We start from the raw sequence: 21,853 nt of genomic DNA on the forward strand, positions 1-21,853 counted from the left end.
CCATTACCTGCTACTGTGACCTAATGACCATTACCTGCTACTGTGTCCTGATGACCATTACCTACTACTGTGTCCTGATGACCATTACCTGCTACTGTGACCTGCTGCCAATTACCTGCTACTGTGACCTGCTGCCAATTACCTGCTACTGTGACCTGCTGCCCATTACCTGCTACTGTGACCTGCTGCCCATTACCTGCTACTGTGACCTGCTGCCCATTACCTGCTACTGTGACCTGCTGCCCATTACCTGCTACTGTGACCTGCTGCCCATTACCTGCTACTGTGACCTGCTGCCCATTAACTGCTACTGTGACCTGCTGCCCATTATCTGTTACTGTGACCTGATAACATTACATGATATGGTGTCCTGTTGCCCACTACTCCCATAACCTGCTGTGACATGCTGCTCTTTTCCTTCTGTGTTTGTCTGTTCTTTACTCACCACTGTAAACTGTAATTGTAAGCCAATACCTACTTCTTTGTATACAGAGCCACAAGTTAGAATAGATTGCTATGAACCAAAATTCCTGCTAGACGACTATTGACAGATCTCATTTAAAGTCAAGTGTGTACAATACAGGACTATACACTATGACATTAGGTGAGGAATTGCATTAACACACACATATATATATATATATATATATATATATATATATATATATATATATATATATATATATATATATATATATATATATATATATAGGCAAAAGTAATAGGAAAATTGAAAGACTAAGCAATACATTTATGTTTTTTCTTTAAATCACTACATATCACATTGCTTGCATGGTGTTTAAAGAAACGTTAATCCTTTTTCATGCATCTTAAAGTTCAATTTCTACTTCAGGAATTCTATTACTGACACTGTCAATGTTGAACTGTGAAGCTGTATGCTACCTCTATATGAATTACATCAGAATTTCTTCCTTATCATATTTATTGCTAGGAAGAAAAAATATTCTTTGGTTAAAGTTTTGAGAAATAAAACATATATTGGAAGCGTATATACATATAGGGCCAGAATACAAGTGGTGTCCTAAAAATCCCAAGCACACTGCTAACGCAGTGAGAACAGATAAAGCACTGACAGCCGTGGACCAGCCTCCACAGAGTCCAGACCTGAATATTATAGAGGCAGTATGGATACCTGGACAGAGAAAGAAATAAAATACAACCTAAATATAAAAGAACTCTGGGAAGTACTGAAAGAAGCCTGGTATAATACACCAGAAGATTACTACAGAAAACTTCAAGACCGTCTCGCACAAAAACACAGATTAAAGTAAACTTTTAACACGTATTACAAGTTGAAAGTAAATTGTTTGCGCGGGGGCGAAGTCAGAAACACATTCACTTCTGGGGCGCGATCCGATAAAGATCATAGTTTGCGGTGCAAGCGAGGGAACCCCCGCCGCCCGCAGTTTCAGCTCGCAACTCGAGCTATCCTATATACGGCGCTGTCAGATGCTAAAGTGCCGTAAGTCTGACAAACCAGCGATGTCCAGAAATCTGCGTAAGTACAAATTTCTGGAGTCGCCAGTGACTTACGGCACTTTAGAAACTGCCGGCGCCTACAAAACCTGACTAAAGTTATAAAATCACCCGTACTGTCTAACACGCCTCCCAAACATAGCCCGACACGTCTAACCCTCTATCCGCTATCCCCCCTCACTATCCTAACAATAAAATATGTATTAACCCCTAAACCACTGCTCCCGGACCCCGCCGCCAGCTATATTAAATCTATAACCCCCTAATGTGAGCCCCTACCCCGCCGCCATCTATCTTACCTACCCCCTAATGTGAGCCCCCTACCCCGCCGCCATCTATCTTACCTACCCCCTAAAGTGAGCCCCCTACCCCGCCGCCATCTATCTTACCTACCCCCTAAAGTGAGCCCCCTACCCTGCCGCCATCTATCTTACCTACCCCCTAAAGTGAGCCCCTTACACCGCCGCCATCTACCTTACCTACCCCCTAAAGTGAGCCCCCTACCCCGCCGCCATCTATCTTACCTACCCCCTAAAGTGAGCCCCTTACACCGCCGCCATCTATTTTAAAAATATTAACCCCTAATTTAATCCCCCTACACCGCCGCCAGCTATATTAAACACATTAACCCCTAATCTAATCCCCCTACACCGCCGCCAGCTATATTAACTATATTAACCCTAATTATATTAGGGTTAATATAGTAGTTATATTATATATATTAACCCTAATTATATTAGGGTTAATATAGTTATTATCGTTATTATATTTTATATATATATATTAAGTATAATAACCCTATCTAACTCTAACATCCCTAACTAAATTCTTATTAAAATAGATCTAATTAATATTAATATTATTAATTAAAATATTCCTATTTAAATCTAAATACTTACCTATAAAATAAACCCTAAGATAGCTACAATGTAATTAATAATTACATTGTAGCTATTTTAGGGTTTATATTTATTTAACAGGTAACTTGGTATTTATTTTAACTAGGTACAATAGCTATTAAATAGTTAATAACTATTTAATAGCTTCCTAGTTAAAATAATTACCAATTTACCTGTAAAATAAATCCTAACCTAAGTTACAAATACACCTAAACTATCAATAAATTAAATAAAACTACAAATATCTAAACTAAAATACAAAAAAATAATCAAAACTAAATTACAAAAAAAACAAACAATAAATTACAAAAAATAAAAAAAATATTACAAGATTTTTAAGCTAATTACACCTATTCTAAGCCCCTTAATAAAATAATAAAGCCCCCCAAAATAAAAAAATTTCCCTGCCCTATTCTAAATTTAAAAAGTTCAAAGCTCTTTTACCTTACCAGCCCTCAAAAGGGCCTTTTGCGGGGCACAACTAAGATTTTAATCCACTCTCTCATTCTTTCCCGCCTTGACTACTATAACTCCATTCTCTCTGGTCTCCCTAGCTGCCATCTAGCTCCTTCACAATCCGTAATGAATGCCTCTGCCAGGCTCTTCGTCCTTACACGTTGCTCTTCATCTGCTGCACCACTCTGCCAATCCCTTCACTGGCTTCCTCTACCCTTCAGAATTAAACACAAAATTCTGATGCTGACATACCTCCTCGCATTCCTGTTTACAGGACTTCTCCAGACTGGCCTCTTTTTTGTGGAACTCTCTGCCTCGCTCCACAAGACTCTCCCTACGTTTTGAAAGTTTTAAGCGCTCCCTAAAAACTCTATTGTTCTGGGATGCATACAACATACTCTAACCTTTTCTAACCTTAGTGCCTCTCCTCTCTTGTTACCTCCTTAGCATGTAAGCCTATGAGCTCAGCTGTTTGTAGATCACCTTCATGAGAGCAGGCTACAACAGTGCAACTCGTGGCAGGGCCCACTTGATCCCTATAAATGTTACTTTGCATATCATGCATATGTTTATAGTGCTTCGGAATCTGATGGTACTCTACAAATAACTGACAATAATAATAATAATAATAATACACTACAGCAAGTAAAAAAAAAAAAAACACTGGGAATTAAAGGGGAGAAAATTGTAGAAGTACAATGTCCCTTTAAACTGCAATGATAAAGACAGCCATGGTGAGCTAGACGCCTGCAATATATATATATATATATATATATATATATATATATATATATATATATATATATGCAGACACGGCCTCCATTGAAAAGGGCTCCAGGAGGGGCCGAAACGTTTGGAACAGGCTTTTGTCGTTTTGCTATTAAAAGCTTATTTGAAAATTCATCCCTGTCCGTTGTGCCTGTTTTAAGAGAGTCTCTATACGCAGTGGCTGAGCGTGAGGTTCTTTGGGACTGTATGTATACATTATTCAACAGAGCACCAGGGTATCTATTGCTGGAGTGTGCCATTTCCCATTTTGTTTTTTTATATACATATATACATATACAGTATACACACACACATACATACACACACACACACAAACACACTTCGTTAAAAGGATATTGAGCACAGTTTGTACAACTTGGTTATAGCTTTTAACTCAAATATGGATCGCAAGAAAAAACTCCACTTAACTCCACTTTAAAAAAAAAACAAAAAAAAAAAAAACAGCTTATCTCATTAGGACAAAGACTGAATATGAGCCCCATGAGGCCACTGTAACAATTTGAACATGGATAATTTTAATCACTGCTACAGTATTGTAAAAACCAAAGTCATCATAAAGGATAGTGTCATCTCATTACATTTTAATTCACTGAAAAGGTTTGAAATGGCTGAAGCAAAGATTAATCAAAATCAGTTAACAGTAAATGTTTTATATATATATATTCTTGAATTTAAACTCTGCATGAATTGAAAACGACTGAACCCATTTTATCTTTGTTTCTTTCAGATAAAACTCATGCTACTAATGTGTCCTTTTTGTAGAGCAAAGGCATCACAGTATATATTCTGCTAATTATGTTTCATTCTTTCTGCATCTAAGCAATTTTCTGTTTCTATACCCTATGCAGGGCAGAATTAACATTTCAGAACTGCATAAAACTTAGTAGATTCCTGAAAATGTGCTACCTGCTAAGATGTAAGAGACATCTGCACTTTAGAGATAACAAGCACCAACAAATATTACAGAAATATTCTCTGTAACCTAGGGATCTTGAATTGAAGCACATGCTATTGTAAATAAAAGGTGTTTTTTTTGTTTTTTTTGGGGGGGGGGGGGTTTAAAGTGTGGTTAGTGCAAAATATATTTTCAGTACATTAATATCTGATTCAGCTAATATAATAGAAAATGCACAAACAATATCCCTAATTGTTGGTTCTCCACTGTCAATTTTTAAAGAAAAAAAAAGAACATTTTAATCTAAAATTGCCTTTTTTCATGATTTAGACAGAACATACAATTTTAACCCCTTAAGGACTGGGCATTTCAGACTAAAACTTCCCCAAAAGTCCAGAGCATTTTTGCCATCACTACATTTAAACAGAGAGCCTTTTTTTAGATTTACCTATCAAAACAATATTTTTTTTTAGTAGACAACCCAAAGTATTGATCTAGGCCCATTTTTGTATATTTCATGCCACCATTTCACCGCCAAATGCGATCAAATAAAATAATCGTTCACTTTTTCAAAAACTTTAGGTTTCTCACTGAAATTATTTACAAACAGCTTGTGCAATCATGGCACAAATGGTTGTAAATGCTTCTCTGGAATCCCCTTTGTTCAGAAATAGCAGACATATATGGCTTTGCCATTGCTTTTTGGTAATTAGAAGGCTGCTTATTGCAGCTGTGCACCACACTTTTATTATTCCCAGCTGTGAAGGGGTTAATCAGGTAGTTTGTAAGGTTAATTTTAGCTTTAGTGTAGAGATTACCCTCCCACCTGACATTTCCCACCCCCTGATCCCTCAAACATCTCTCTTCCCTCCCCTACCCCCTAATGGTCACCTCCATCTTAAGTACTGGCAGAAAGTCTGCCAGTATGAAAATAAGGCACCACAGAGTGGCCCTCTCTGCATCGGTAACCCAGCCCCGTCTATTTCTGCACTACCCCACTCGTGGGGCATGCAGAAATAGCATGATCTTTTAGCGAGATCACAGCAGAGAGGCCCAGGACAGCAGCGTCGTACAGGGTACAAAGCTGGTCCTTAAAGGCTTAACGACCAGCGGCGTACAGGGTATGGAGCGGGTTGTTAAGGGGTTAAACAGCTTTCCAATTTACTTCTATTATCAAACTTGCTTCATTATCTTGTTATCCTTTACTGAAGGAGTAGTAATGTACTACTGGCAGCTAACTAAACATCTAGTTAGCCAATCACAAGAGACAAATGTGTGCAGGCACCAATCAGCAGCAGCTCCCACTAGTGTAGGATATGTGCGTATTCTTTTTTTTTAACAAGGGATACCAAGAGAACAAAGCACATTTGAAAATAAGTGTCTTAAGATGACAAAATAAAACAAAAGTTTTATTTTGACTTTCCTATCCCTTTAATTGTCTCAACATGGTAATCAGATATCATCGTGCACAGAAAACCTCTCCCTTCAACTCCCAAGCTCACACCCACAGCAATATCTCTGAAAATCTCCCTGCAACTTACTTCCAAGCTCACACCCACAGCAATATCTCTGAAAATCTCCTTGCAACTTCCAAGCTCACACCCACAGCAATATCTCTGAAAATGTGCACGCACTAGCCCTCCAAGCCCCCCTCCACCACCCACCCTGGTGTTTACCTTTAATATATAAACACCTCCTAACAGCAATTAGGTGCAGCTGTCACTAACGAACCAGGTTAGAAACAATAACTCACACTCAGAGCCTCTGTACTGACACTTTACCATATTCTGTTACACTCTCCCAACCCTCATTTGCTCGCCACACACTTCACCCACTCTCAGTTTACCCTGCCTTATATCAGACTTATCTCCCTTACCTTTTGTGTCCATTCCCTCTCCTTTAGATTGTAAGCTTGAGAGCCTTTCTACCTGCAGGAAACTTTGTATTTAAAGTGAACTACTACTGATTGTGCTCAAGGGTAGGGCATTCATCTCCTTTTGTATAACTCAATTATTGCACCTACAACTGTAATGTACCCCAATACTGTACTTGTTTGTTTGTGTATGTAATGCACCCCTGTAATGTTTCACTATTACTTGTATAGCGCTGCGTAATCTGCTGGCGCTTTATAAATACCTGATGCTAATAATAATAATGTGCCCATTGCAATTAAATACTGTGGGTAAAATAAAATTGAGGCTAGAGTCAGCCCTCAAGAAACCTCTCCCCCAAATAGTGTTGTGAGCTATTACATATATTTTTTACTATTTATTTTTATTGATTTAATCTCAGATACAAAACAAATAATCAGAATCAGACACCTGAAAACAGTGACATAAGTTCAACTGCTGTCATGAACAAAATGAACTGGTCATAATGAATAAAGGAGAACTGCATATGCATAAAATTGTCAAAATATTCCAATCCATCAGATACGCACATAAATATGTATAGCCTTGCCTACTCTCCTACTCTAACATATCTAATCTATCTAATTTGAGAGTTCCTAAAGAGTACTCCACTCTTATCAATGTGACCTCAATTTTAAAGTTACTGTTGGGTACTCGCACCAGATATATTAATGGTGGATATAAAGGTGAATAAAAACAAACAATAAAAATAAATAGAATAAGTAAAAGGTATTCAGAGCATATTTAAACACATCAGCATTGACATCTTAAGAACCATCTTTAGTATTTTGGAAATAGGTTATGTTACATTACTGTTCAAATAGTGTATCACAAATATAGGAGCAAATGTAATCTCTAATAATGTAGTATTTTAATTTACACACCCATAAAACAACATATAACTGTTAAAGCACTCACATTTAAGGGACATTAAACACTTTGAGATGGTTATAAAAAATGATAAATTGTATATATATATATATATATATATATATATATATATATATATATATATATATATATATATATATATATATATAAATCTACAATATACTTTCATTATTTATTTTTCCCCTTTCCTGTAAATCCATTCTGAAATTGTAAGCTTTTCAGTTCCTGTTATAAATGGAAGTACTGAACACTGTTATATTCCACACAGCCATTGGCTGCACACTCTAGTGACCTATTTATAACTATCCATAATTGGCCAGAGCAAGAGAAGGTAACCTGGAGTTACAACATGGCAGCTCCCATTGTTTTATAGATACTAAAACTTTACTCTTATTTTGTCAATATTTAAACAACTAATGAAGCGTTAAAAATACATCTACATGTAGACTAATGTTTCCCTTTAATGCATCATTCTATCTCGCATTTGTTTAATGTCCCTTTAATGATCTCAAATGATAAAACATAAGAAGTACATGAGAGAAGTAAATGAGTTTCAACAGCTCAGATTCATTCTTCAAATGTGTTTTGCATAGATTTATTGAGCCTCTTACTTTGTAAATAACTTGAAAGACCATTTATCTGTACAGTTATTATAGCTGCATGTAACTAGCCTGTATATAGCAACAGGTTATCTGTACAGTTATTATAGCTGCAGGTAACTAGCCTGTATATAGCAACAGGTTATCTGTACAGGTATTATAGCTGCATGTAACTAGCCTGTATATAGCAACAGGTTATCTGTACAGGTATTATAGCTGCATGTAACTAGCCTGTATATAGCAACAGGTTATCTGTACAGGTATTATAGCTGCATGTAACTAGCCTGTATATAGCAACAGGTTATCTGTACAGTTATTATAGCTGCATGTAACTAGCCTGTATATAGCAACAGGTTATCTGTACAGTTAGTATAGCTGCAGTTAACTAGCCTGTATATGTCAGCAGATTATCTGTACAGTTATTATAGCTGCAGGGAACTAGCCTGTATATAGCAACAGGTTATCTATACAGTTATTATAGCTGCATGTAACTAGCCTGTATATGTCAGCAGGATATCTGTACAGTTATTATAGCTGCAGGTAACTAGCCTGTATATGTCAGCAGGTTATCTGCACAGGTATTATAGCTGCATGTAACTAGCCTGTATATAGCAACAGGTTATCTGTACAGTTATTATAGCTGCATGTAACTAGCCTGTATATAGCAACAGGTTATCTGTACAGGTATTATAGCAGCATGTAACTAGCCTGTATATAGCAACAGGTTATCTGTACAGTTATTATAGCTGCATGTAACTAGCCTGTATATAGCAACAGGTTATCTGTACAGGTATTATAGCAGCATTTAACTAGCCTGTATATAGTAACAGGTTATATGTACAGTTATTATAGCTGCATGTAACTAGTCTGTATATAGCAACAGGTTATCTGTACAGTTATTATAGCTGCATGTAACTAGCCTGTATATAGCAACAGGTTATATGTACAGGTATTATAGCTGCATGTAACTAGCCTGTATATGTCAGCAGGTTATATGTACAGGTATTATAGCTTCATGTAACTAGCCTGTATATGTCAGCAGGTTATATGTACAGTTATTATAGCTGCATGTAACTAGCCTGTATATGTCAGCAGGTTATATGTGCAGTTATTATAGCTGCATGTAACTAGCCTGTATATGTCAGCAGATTATCTGTACAGGTATTATAGCTGCATGTAACTAGCCTGTATATAGCAACAGGTTATATGTACAGGTATTATAGCTTCATGTAACTAGCCTGTATATGTCAGCAGGTTATCTGTACAGGTATTATAGCAGCATGTAACTAGCCTGTATATAACAACAGTTTATCTGTACAGTTATTATAGCTGCATGTAACTAGCCTGTATAAGGCAACAGGTTATCTGTACAGGTATTATAGCTGCATGTAACTAGCCTGTATAAGGCAACAGGTTATCTGTACAGGTATTATAGCTGCATGTAACTAGCCTGTATATAGCAACAGGTTATCTGTACAGTTATTATAGCTGCATGTAACTAGCCTGTATATGTTAGCAGGTTATCTGTACAGGTATTATAGCAGCATGTAACTAGCCTGTATGTAGCAACAGGTTATCTGTACAGTTATTATAGCTGCATGTAACTAGCCTGTATATGTTAGCAGGTTATATGTACAGGTATTATAGCTGCATGTAACTAGCCTGTATATGGCAACAGGTTATCTGTACAGGTATTATAGCAGCATGTAACTAGCCTGTATATAGCAACAGGTTATCTGTACAGGTATTATAGCTGCATGTAACTAGCCTGTATATAGCAACAGGTTATCTGTACAGTTATTATAGCTGCATGTAACTAGCCTGTATATGTTAGCAGGTTATCTGTACAGGTATTATAGCAGCATGTAACTAGCCTGTATGTAGCAACAGGTTATCTGTACAGTTATTATAGCTGCATGTAACTAGCCTGTATATGTTAGCAGGTTATATGTACAGGTATTATAGCTGCATGTAACTAGCCTGTATATGGCAACAGGTTATCTGTACAGGTATTATAGCAGCATGTAACTAGCCTGTATATGGCAACAGGTTATCTGTACAGTTATTATAGCTGCATGTAACTAGCCTGTATATGTTAGCAGGTTATCTGTACAGGTATTATAGCAGCATGTAACTAGCCTGTATATAGCAACAGGTTATCTGTACAGGTATTATAGCTGCATGTAACTAGCCTGTATATAGCAACAGGTTATATGGACAGGTATTATAGCAGCATGTAACTAGCCTGTATATAGCAACAGGTTATATGTACAGTTATTATAACTGCATGTAACTAGCCTGTATATAGCAACAGGTTATCTGTACAGTTATTATAGCTGCATGTAACTAGCCTGTATATAGCAACAGGTTATCTGTACAGTTATTATAGCTGCATGTAACTAGCCTGTATATAGCAACAGGTTATATGTACAGTTATTATAGCAGCATGTAACTAGCCTGCATATGGCAACAGGTTATATGTACAGTTATTATAGCTGCATGTAACTAGCCTGTATATAGCAACAGGTTATCTGTACAGGTATTATAGCTGCATGTAACTAGCCTGTATATGTCAGCAGGTTATCTGTACAGGTATTATAGCAGCATGTAACTAGCCTGTATATAGCAACAGGTTATCTATACAGGTATTATAGCTGCATGTAACTAGCCTGTATATGGCAACAGGTTATATGTACAGGTATTATAGCTACATGTAACTAGCCTGTATGCAGCAACAGGTTATATGTACAGTTATTATAGCTGCATGTAACTAGCCTCTATATAGCAACAGGTTATATGTACAGGTATTATAGCTTCATGTAACTAGCCTGTATATAACAACAGGTTATCTGTACAGGTATTATAGCAGCATGTACCTAGCCTGTATATAGCAACAGGTAATATGTACAGGTATTATAGCTTCATGTAACTAGCCTGTATATAGCAACAGGTTATCTGTAGTACAGTTATTACAGCTGTATGTAACTAGCCTGTATATGGCAACAGGTTATCTGTACAGTTGTTATAGCTGCAGGTAACTAGCCTGTATATAGCAACAGGTTATCTGTACAGTTATTATAGCTGCATGTAACTAGCCTGTATATAGCAACAGGTTATCTGTACAGGTATTATAGCTGATTGTAACTAGCCTGTATATAGCAACAGCTTATCTGTACAGTTATTATAGCTGCATGTAACTAGCCTGTATATAGCAACAGGTTATATGTACAGGTATTCTAGCTTCATGTAACTAGCCTGTATATAGCAACAGGTTATATGTACAGGTATTCTAGCTTCATGTAACTAGCCTGTATATAGCAACAGGTTATCTGTATATGTATTCTAGCTTCATTTAACTAGCCTGTATATAGCAACAGGTTATATGTACAGGTATTATAGCTGCATGTAACTAGCCTGTATATAGCAACAGGTTATCTGTACAGTTATTATAGCTGCATGTAACTAGCCTGTATATAGCAACAGGTTATCTGTATAGGTATTCTAGCTTCATTTAACTAGCCTGTATATAGCAACAGGTTATATGTACAGGTATTATAGCTGCATGTAACTAGCCTGTATATAGCAACAGGTTATCTGTACAGTTATTATAGCTGCATGTAACTAGCCTGTATATAGCAACAGGTTATCTGTACAGGTATTATAGCTGCATGTAACTAGCCTGTATATAGCAACAGGTTATCTGTACATGTATTATAGCTGCATGTAACTAGCCTGTATATGTCAGCAGGTTATATGTACAGGTATTATAGCTGCATGTAACTAGCCTGTATATGGCAACAGGTTATCTGTACAGTTATTATAGCTGCATGTAACCAGCCTGTATATGGCAACCGGTTATCTGTACAGGTATTATAGCAGCATGTAACTAGCCTGTATATAGCAACCGGTTATCTGTACAGGTATTATAGCAGCATGTAACTAGCCTGTATATAGCAACAGGTTATCTGTACAGGTATTATAGCTGCATGTAAACAGCCTGTATATGGCAACAGGCACAAGATCAAATATATATATATAAGTGGAAATCAGTCTCTTCTCCTTACGCATCATAGTGACTTTTAGTTTTAGTAACTCTACTTCTCATAAATTTCATTTTATAAACGTGTTATCAATTGTAAAATATAAGTGGAACATAGAAACACTGCACTTTGTTCCCAAGAATGTATAAGAACAAAATCTGAATCACAAATAAACAACTATCTTGGACTTTGACTGTAGTAATGGACAATATTGGACTTGAAAGCCAAAGTGTAAATTAAGATATACTTTAGGTTCATGGACTAAATCACTTACATATAGGGTTGGCAAAACTAAGCAGTCATTTTACCCCTTGGCTGCCTGTAACACGTAATAAAAACTGCCTCTCACTCCTTTCTGCCCTATATTTGTAATGCATTTAGGCATATGAGGCCTCTTACATTTATCTAATACTCATGGATTTAAAAAAATAAGTCCAGTATTTCTGTGAAGGTTTTACTGGACAGCCTGCTAAAATACTCGACTGTCTGGTTGAATACTGGACACCTGGCAACCCTACTTACATAAAGGGATATTAATATCAAACTATTTAATAAGTAAAAATATATTATTTTTTTTTACAAGAAAAGGATCAAGTTAAAAACAGTTTATTTTGAAACTTCAAAGGGGTGTACAACTGGTCTGTGGGATAATGTGACTGATAAGGAAACTTTGTGCTTTAATTGAATAGTGACCGGTGTAGTGTCGAAATTAATAGTACTCTAATAGGTGCTCATCTAACTCATGCTCTATAGCCTGGTCTCAAAATCGTATGGTCCAAACCTCCATCAAATTGTGAGACGCCCCCTAGCATAACATACACTACAATTGTTTTTTAGCCTACCGCTATCAATACAGCTAGTTTAGGGTCTGGCTGACCAGTCGGGCATGGCACTTAGGGGGCCCCATCGCCAATGCTGCATCCATGGGTATCCATTCATTTAAATATCAGAGTAAATGCTTAAACATATTACACGTTGCGACGGGTCTAATTATAGATGTAGTGCGAGTGTTAAACTGAACTACAAGTGCTAGGATTGCGACGGGTCTGATTATAGATGTAGTGTGTGTGTTAAACTGAACTACAAGTGCTAGGATTGCGACGGGTCTAATTATAGATGTAGTGCGAGTGTTAAACTGAACTACAAGTGCTAGGATTAATGGCTACATTTATATTTTATATCCCCACCGGTGTAGTGTTGAAATCTGTGACCGTTTGTCGCATGCGCCCATTGTGGTTACAAAATCCGATGACAGACAGCTGTTCCGTCTGATTTTGCAACCAGTCACGTGCGTTCAGGAATGTGGTGATGTCACGTCGCACATTCCGTCGGGTCGCAGATTTCTACACTACACTGGCCTTACAAGCACACATTGTTAAAAAGGTGTTTGTCATGTTTTTAACCTCTTCATTTTTCTTTTATCCTATTATTTAATAAAAGTTATATTTTAATAGTTATATCAGCCCTCGCTACCCACCCCTGTACAAATTTATTTAGTCCCTTCTTTTAGTGTGCCAGTTAAATACCTCTTTTTCTCTACTTAATTCTTTTTGACATATTACGTTGGTATTTAGGCACTGCCTATGTAGAGATATGTAGGGTTACCCTCCTGGGATATTCTAAGAGACTAAATATTTTCCCTTTACCTCTATCTTTAGAGGTTTTCCATTAAAAGCACACATTGTTGTCAGCACACAAGCAAAACAAAAACTATAATGCAAATTGCAATGTAATCTTTCAGATGCAAAACAAAAACAACAACAAATATTTGAATGCAACAATAGTGCAATAATAAAATTATCTATGTATTTAAATGGAATAGTCTAGTCAAAATAAAACGTTCATGATTCAGATATAGCATGCAATTTTAAGCAACTTTCTAGATGAACACATCTGATGAGCCAATGACAAGCAGCATATGTCTGTGCATCAAATAAACATGTGGCGTAAAACTTTAAAGGTGAATTTAAGTTCTGATTGACTTCCATTGAGCATTTTATATAGAATTTGTCAGTCTTTGCACTTAGTAGGGTAAAATAACAGTTTAGTCATAACTACAGATTAAACATCTGAACAGATTGGCATGAAGTTTTGAGATATCGTGGTCTCTATAGCATTTAAATTTATATTAAAGTGAATGTAAAGTTTGATGAATCAGTGCCCGGTTTTTAAAAACCCTATTAAAAACAGGGGCACTTTCATTCATCAAACTTTACATTTCACTCGTTTTGTTAAAAAAACTTACTTTTTTTTCTTGAAAGCCTCTCCAGCGCTTCCCTTGCACGTCGCAAGTCTCTTCATATGTCAGCAATGATGAATCCGTCTTCTTCCAATCACGACTTAGCCTCAGGCATTATTTGCTCTGGGGGGGAAGCCGTGATTGAAGGAAGCCGGATTCGTCATTGCTGACATATGAAGAGACTTGTGACGGGTGGGGGAAGCACTGGAGCGGCTTTCAAGAATAAAATGTAAGTACTTTAACAAAACGAGTGAAATGTAAAGTTTGATGAATGAAAGTGCCCCTGTTTTTAATAGGGGTTTAAAAACCGGGCACACATTCGTCAAACTTTAAATTCACTTTAAACACTAAGAGACAAATTTACAAGTAGAGCTGTATTTAAGGCTCCTGCTCATGTAATAAGGGCTAGATTACAAGTGGAGCGCTAAATTATCATGCGCCCCCAAACGAAAAAATTTGCCTGTTTGGGGGTGTGCGATAATTAGCCATTACAAGTGGATGGTTATTGCTATCGCTAGCTCGCAGTAGCAATTAGCGCTTACAAAATTAACCAGAGATCAGACCTATGTTTAATTTTATAAATATGCCCCAAAATACGGTCTAGATAACAGCATCTTTAATTTTTAATTAAATTACTGCCCTAGGCAGTATTTTGGGGTTAAAGTTGGTGGGAGTGGGGTGTTAGAAAAAAAAGTGCCTTTACATTGCTGTAACTGTGGGTTCCCAGTAAATATATGTATATGCTTATATACATATATATTTATGTGTTAATAGGTGTATATACACAAAAATATATATGTACATCAGCATATACAAAAATATATATATTTGCTGCAATTGCTGGCGCTGAAGTTCTGATGCCGTCTCTGAGGAGCCTATGGAAACACTCTCCCGTGAGCACAATGCTTCCCAACAATGCAAACGTGAGGTTGCGTTCGCATTGCTGAAAACTTGTAATACCCACGCACATAATTGTGTGCTGGTATTACACAGTGGAGCGCAAATTTTGCTTTCATCAAAGGGATATTTAGTGCTCCACTTGTAATCTGGCCCCAAGTCGTGTAGCATTCATTTTAAAAGTTGAACATAAAAAGGGATTCTTTCCTTTTCCCTGCTGGACACTATTGTTTTTATGATGTTTTAATAAAGATTTACTTTTTATTTCATATCATCACCGGAGTGCTGCCTTTCTATTCTTGACTTTGTTTTGAGCGGCTGTCCCAACCGTTTGGCTTGCACTGCACCGCACCGCAGTGTTTTATTTACCCTGTTGACTATCCGTAGTCTTTTAGCCTCACTCCCACTGCCGCTTGCACCCGTGATTGGAGATTGGAGTTCGAAAATCACCCTCAAAAATCCGAACTTCAAATATCACGTTAACATATTCCCCCATATAATTCAATGGAGCAAAAAAAGTGAGGAAAACCCCAACTCACACACAAACTATCGCGTATTCTCAAGTGCGCTAACCCAACATAGAAAATGTATTTAAAAAGCAGGAATGTAAAGCTTAGGAGATGGCCCATGTTCGGTTCAGAACCTGGATTATGCTTGCTTATTGGTGGCTAATATGTAGCCACCAATAAGCAATCACTATCAATGGCGCTGAACCTAAAATGAGCCAGCTCCTAAGCTTTACATTCATGCTTTTTAAATAAAGATAGCAAGAGAACAAAGAAAATTTGATAATAGGAATAAATTAGAAAGTTTATTAAAATTGCATACTCTAATGATTCATATAAATAAATATTTAGAGTTTAGTATCCTTTTAAGACCCTTTTAAAAAAAAAAAAAAAAAAGAAACCTTATACTACTAGTACTAAAAGTTACTATAGCATTAGCCCTTAGAATGGCTTTTTTGCCCTAAAGTGATTTAGCTCTTTTTCTAAGAAAAATACAACCCAATTCTACAATAAAAGGAATTCCCCTACTCCCCCAAAAAAAGTGTATCTAAAAAAACCTTCTCTAAAAATTGTCCTGAAAAGGGCATTTGGAAGGGCATTGCCCTAAAGTAATTTCAACTCTTTTGCCCATTAAAAAAATAAATATATATATATTCTTATAAAAAAAAACTAAAAAAAAACCCTTTCCTAAAAAAAAGATTGCATTTGGTTGGGCATCCTTATACAAAACATTTCTTTAAAGAGCCCTGACTTTTTCATGTGTCCCTTTTTAAAGCGGCAATATGGTCACCCTACTTAGAAGGGCATTTGGTACGGCAGTGCCCTGAGGTGACCATAGCTCTTGTGCCCAATAAAAAAAAAACCTTTCAATGTATTATTTCGGACAGGAAAAGCAACATCTAATTATCACTATTTTGGTAATCTGGTAATTAACAGCTGGAAGAATTACTGTAAAGCAAGTCACTTTGCAGTATAACATAGAAATAAACAGAAAATAGAGTTTGAAATTATGCTTAAAAGGACACAAAAGTGAGTAGTATGCCGGTACTTATGTAAGTGCATTAAATAAAGGCCTTTTTAGCCTTAACCTAGAGCTTGCATGATTCTGTATGTGTTCTGTGACTATCAGCGAGCCTCGACAGGTGCCGACTGATGTGTATGCACAATGCACTTGCTTGCCCGTCAATCAAATTCATGTATTCTTGTGTACTGTACTTACAAATATGCAGTAATACCCAGTAAGCACTGAGGTTTCATTCTCATATGTAAATAATAAAGAAAACGAAATAATATTTTTTAATTTTTTATGAATGCACTTATCTTGTGGAGTATTTAAAAATAGTTTGCTGTGTCCCTTTAAAAACTTCCTGATGTGAAAAACACATATGCCCCTCACAGTACAGTATGGTCCGGAAGAGATTGAGCAGACATAGTTCTTGAGGGGCAACACATTCACATTTGGGGCTACCAAGAGTTTTTGAACTGCTTAAAAAGTGCTTCACTGACTATTCTAACAACATTGGTGTAAAAAAATAATAATAAAGTATTCTTTGTTAAAGCCTGTTACCAATGTATTACACAATTGATAAAAAATAATTTGTATGCCATGTATATACAGTGTATATATATATATATATATATATATATATATATATATTTCTCGTTTGCAAGAAGGCACTCACTGGTCTTTTTTAGTAAAAAACAACTTTTAATTCATAGATTTAAAAAGCAATTACATCCATAACGTTTCGATGTCGTTATGACATCTTTGTCAAATGTTCTGCTAACATCACCAATATAGGACAAACATGTTCCCAAAGTAGAAAATCGCTATGACAAAGATGTCATAACGACATCGAAACGTTATGGATGTAATTGCTTTTTAAATCTATGAATTAAAAGTTGTTTTTTACTAAAAAAGACCAGTGAGTGCCTTCTTGCAAACGAGAAATGGATACAATTTATATTTGAAGTGCACCCTGGCAGTTGTGGTAATGTAAGACTGTGCTTATCTCTCTTTGGAGGATATTTATATATATATATATATATATATATATATATATATATATATATATATATATACATACACACACGCACACACATATATATATATATATATATATATATATATACACACACACACACATGCATACAAAATATCACTTAAATAAATAAAATAAATTCCTCATATTTCCAATTCATAATACAGCTTCGGTTTTTAGTATGATTATTATTCTTTCAATTCATCAATTCAATATAAGAATAATTGAATTGTTACTAATACTTAACTTTCACAATGTAATTTATTGTATTTCATTTTTTAAATGTTTCATGAAAATTCACTGAATTCCATCCTTTTTTATAGACACCATATATTATGAATATTTCAAATGAGCCCTTATAGCAGAAAACATATAGATGGGGATGAGTAATGTAACCCCAATACCAGGTATAACATTATTTTCCCAACTCTACCTAATACCAACATTGATGAACCAGACACATTTTTTCTGTTAAATTACAGAAGCAGTGTTTCCCTGGCTTATTTGACTTGACAAGCCCTGTTTTATATAGCACCAACTATACAGTGTAAAACCACATTCAGCAATGCATATGTGCAGTGATAACTTTATCTAGAGAAGTGATGACCAGGGCTGCTTCATGTAAATAAACATTTATCTGCTAATGGCACACTATGCATGCATATAATAAGCACAGGCAGGAAGTAGCTTATTAACAGGAGATCGTAAAGTAAGTAGTGAATCTCCTGCTTTAAACGCCCGGGGCTTTCATCTTCACACTGCACATCAGCTAGAGGAACTTATCCCTCTGAACTGTACTTTTTATCAGCACCTAATACACTGCAGGGATCTGAGTGCTCCATAGCAAAACCATGAATGACTGATCTATATATCAGTGTAACTCAGTCTGACAAACACATTTTGAAGTTTTAGCACAAATCGCAAACCCACTGCCCCTATTACAGTAATTACCTGAAGCTGTCTGTTTGCTCCCAGGAGATATCTGTATCTCTATCTCAGTCTGCAAGCTCAGCAGCAGCCGTCACACACTTTCATAGCAGGAGGCAAAGTTTCCCGGTTTGCGAAGGTTGCAGTATCCGAGGTAGCTCAGCAAACAGCAATGACAGTGGAAATCTGAGTCCCCAAGGAGGGTGACAAGCGTCAGCTCTTATCTGGTGCTGTTGTATGTGCACTTCCTCTCGCTCTGAAGTCATGGACAAAATATGTTGCTTTGCATGTTCAGTTCAACCACATCCTTTGGCTGATTTTCTCTCAGTTATTCGCTTAAACACACATGAATGACAGGGCAGGCTTTCTAAAGTAACCCCCCGACCAAACGAATCCAGATCAAGGCACTGAGAGAGGTGCCAAGTAAAGGCAGCAGAAAGCAGGCGGCATGCAGAGCCAGTGTGATGTGCACAGAGCTCTCTCCCAAAGGCAGCGCTCTCCTACAGGAAATCCTCATTTTACAACCTCTGGCGCCCCCTCCCTCTGCAAGACTTTCCCTTCACTGCCCCGCAGGAGATCTCTGTTCGTAAACCTTCAGCATTACAACTTATTTACATCTTGACAACAGCATTAAAAAAATCTAAAATACTCTCTTGTATATATTTTAAAATTAGCAAAACTTCCCAAAGTAACAGACTTAATTTTGCTATTCATTATTTTTAAATCTGTATTTTTCTCTATTCATTATAAATTATTATATATTGTACCATCATGCTCAAAAGGTTGCATGATTCAGAAAGAGCTTTCAATTTTAAATAACTTGCCAATTTATTTCTATTATTAAATTGTCTTTGTTCTTTTGGTACCTATTATTGAAAGTAAGGTCAGGAGCGTGCTCTGTCTGCAGTACTATATAGTAGCAGTTTTGCAAAAATGTTATACATTAGCAAAAGCTCCATTTGGCAGCACTTTTTCCTGCTATATAGTGCTCCAGACAAATGCACTGTACATACCTAGGTATCTCTTCAACTTAGAATACCATGAGAAGAAGCAAATTTAAAATTAAAAGTAAATTGAAAACTTTTTCTTTTTAAAAAAAATTGTATTGTGAATCTCGAAAGGAAAATGTTTGGGTTTCATATGTCTCTTTAAATGGGAACGGTGTAAAAGCCGGAACGGAACGGAACAGGACGGAACAGGCCTTTTATGAAGGAAATTGCTTTAAAATATAATGGGATGTATTAGAGACTCTTGAGAACAATTTTAGGAACAAGAATATTTGTGATATAATAATGAATTAACCCTTTAACTACCAAAATAGTGTCCGGAACCAAACATAACAGCCCGGAACAGCACCTTCCCAGAAAACCAAATACACCAAATTCACAAGTCACATGTGACTAAATGTAATAAGTATAATCAGCCACAAACCATCCACAGAAACCACGTTCCAATACCCGTTCCGGCCTGTTAAACGCTTTTTCGTGAAAAGTGACGGAACGGCACCTTACCAGCAAACCAGATACACCAAATTCACCAATTACACATAACTAAATGTTATAAGTGTAATCAGCCACAAACCACCCACAGAAACCACATTATGATATCTGTTCCGGCCTATAATACACTTTTTTTATAAAAAGTGACGGAACGGCACCTTTCCAGCAAAATATACAGGCCAAATTCACCAGCCACACATAACTAGATGTGATAAATGTAATCAACCACAAACCATCCACAGAAACCACGTTCCAATACCCGTTCCGGCCTGTAAAACACTTTTCATGAAAAGTGACTGAACAGCACCTTACCAGCAAACCAGATACACCAAATTCACCAGTCACACATGAGTAAATGTTATAAGTGTAATCAGCCACAAACCATCCACAGAAACCACATTATGATATCTGTTCCGGCCTTTAATACACTTTATTATAAAAAGTGACGGAACGGCACCTACCCAGCAAAATATACAGACCAAATTCACCAGCCACACATAACTAGATGTGGTAAGTCTAATCAACCACAAACCATCCACAGAAACCACGTTCCAATACCCGTTCCGGCCTGTAAACCGCTTTTTCGTGAAAAGTGACGGAACGGCACCTTACCAGCAAACCAGATACACCAAATTCACCAGTTACACATAACTAAATGTTATAAGTGTAATCAGCCACAAACCATCCACAGAAACCACATTATGATATCTGTTCCGGCCTTTAATACACTTTTTTTATAAAAAGTGACGGAACGGCACCTTCCCAGCAAAATATACAGACCAAATTCAACAGCCACAAATAACTAGATGTGATAAGTGTAATCAACCACAAACCATCCACAGAAACCACGTTCCAATACCTGTTCTGGCTTGTAAAACGCTTTTTCATGAAAAGTGACGGAACGGCACCTTACCAGCAAACCAGATACACCAAAACCACCAGTCACACATGACTAAATGTTATAAGTGTAATCAGCCACAAACCATCCACAGAAACCACATTATGATATCTGTTCCGGCCTTCAATACACTTTTTTATAAAAAGTGACGGAACGGCACCTTCCCAGCAAAATATACAGACCAAATTCACCAGCCACACATAACTAGATGTGATAGGTGTAATCAACCACAAACCATCCACAGAAACCACGTTCCAACATCTAGTTATGTGTGGCTGGTGAATTTGGTCTGTATATTTTGCTGGGAAGGTGCTGTTCCGTCGCTTTTTATAAAAAAGTGTATTAAAGGCCGGAACAGATATCATAATGTTGTTTCTGTGGATGGTTTGTGGCTGATTACACTTATAACATTTAGTCATGTGTGACTGGTGAATTTGGTGTATCTGGTTTGCTGGTAAGGTGCTGTTCCGTCACTTTTCATGAAAAAGCATTTTACAGGCCGGAACGGGTATTGGAACGTGGTTTCTGTGGATGGTTTGTGGTTGATTACACTTATCACATCTAGCTATGTGTGGCTAGTGAATTTGTTCTGTATATTTTGCTTGGAAGGTGCCGTTCCGTCACTTTTTATAAAAAAGTGTATTAAAGGCCGGAACAGATAATATAATGTGTTTTCTGTGGATGGTTTGTGGCTGATTACACATATTACATTTAGTCACATGTGACTTGTGAATTTGGTGTATCTGGTTTGCTGGTAAGGTGCTGTTCCTTCACTTTTCATGAAAAAGCATTTTACAGGCCGGAACCGGTATTGGAACGTGGCTTCTGTGGATGGTTTGTGGTTGATTACACATCACATCTAGTTATGT

At 36.7% G+C, this 21,853-nt stretch overlaps 1 protein-coding gene across 1 annotated transcript in view; it reads right to left on the bottom strand.

Annotated features, from left to right (window-relative positions):
• The window catches only part of RFTN1 (raftlin, lipid raft linker 1), an 885,191-nt gene extending 866,133 nt beyond the window's left edge, over window positions 1-19,058 (bottom strand). Inside the window, exon 1 of the mRNA XM_053714209.1 lies at window positions 18,612-19,058. The gene's annotated coding sequence lies outside the window, so the exon portion shown is untranslated. The remainder of the gene's footprint in view (window positions 1-18,611) is intronic.
• Window positions 19,059-21,853: the final 2,795 nt, after the last annotated feature.

Source organism: Bombina bombina, chromosome 5 (genome assembly GCF_027579735.1).
Source record: "Bombina bombina isolate aBomBom1 chromosome 5, aBomBom1.pri, whole genome shotgun sequence".
Lineage (NCBI taxonomy): Eukaryota > Metazoa > Chordata > Amphibia > Anura > Bombinatoridae > Bombina > Bombina bombina.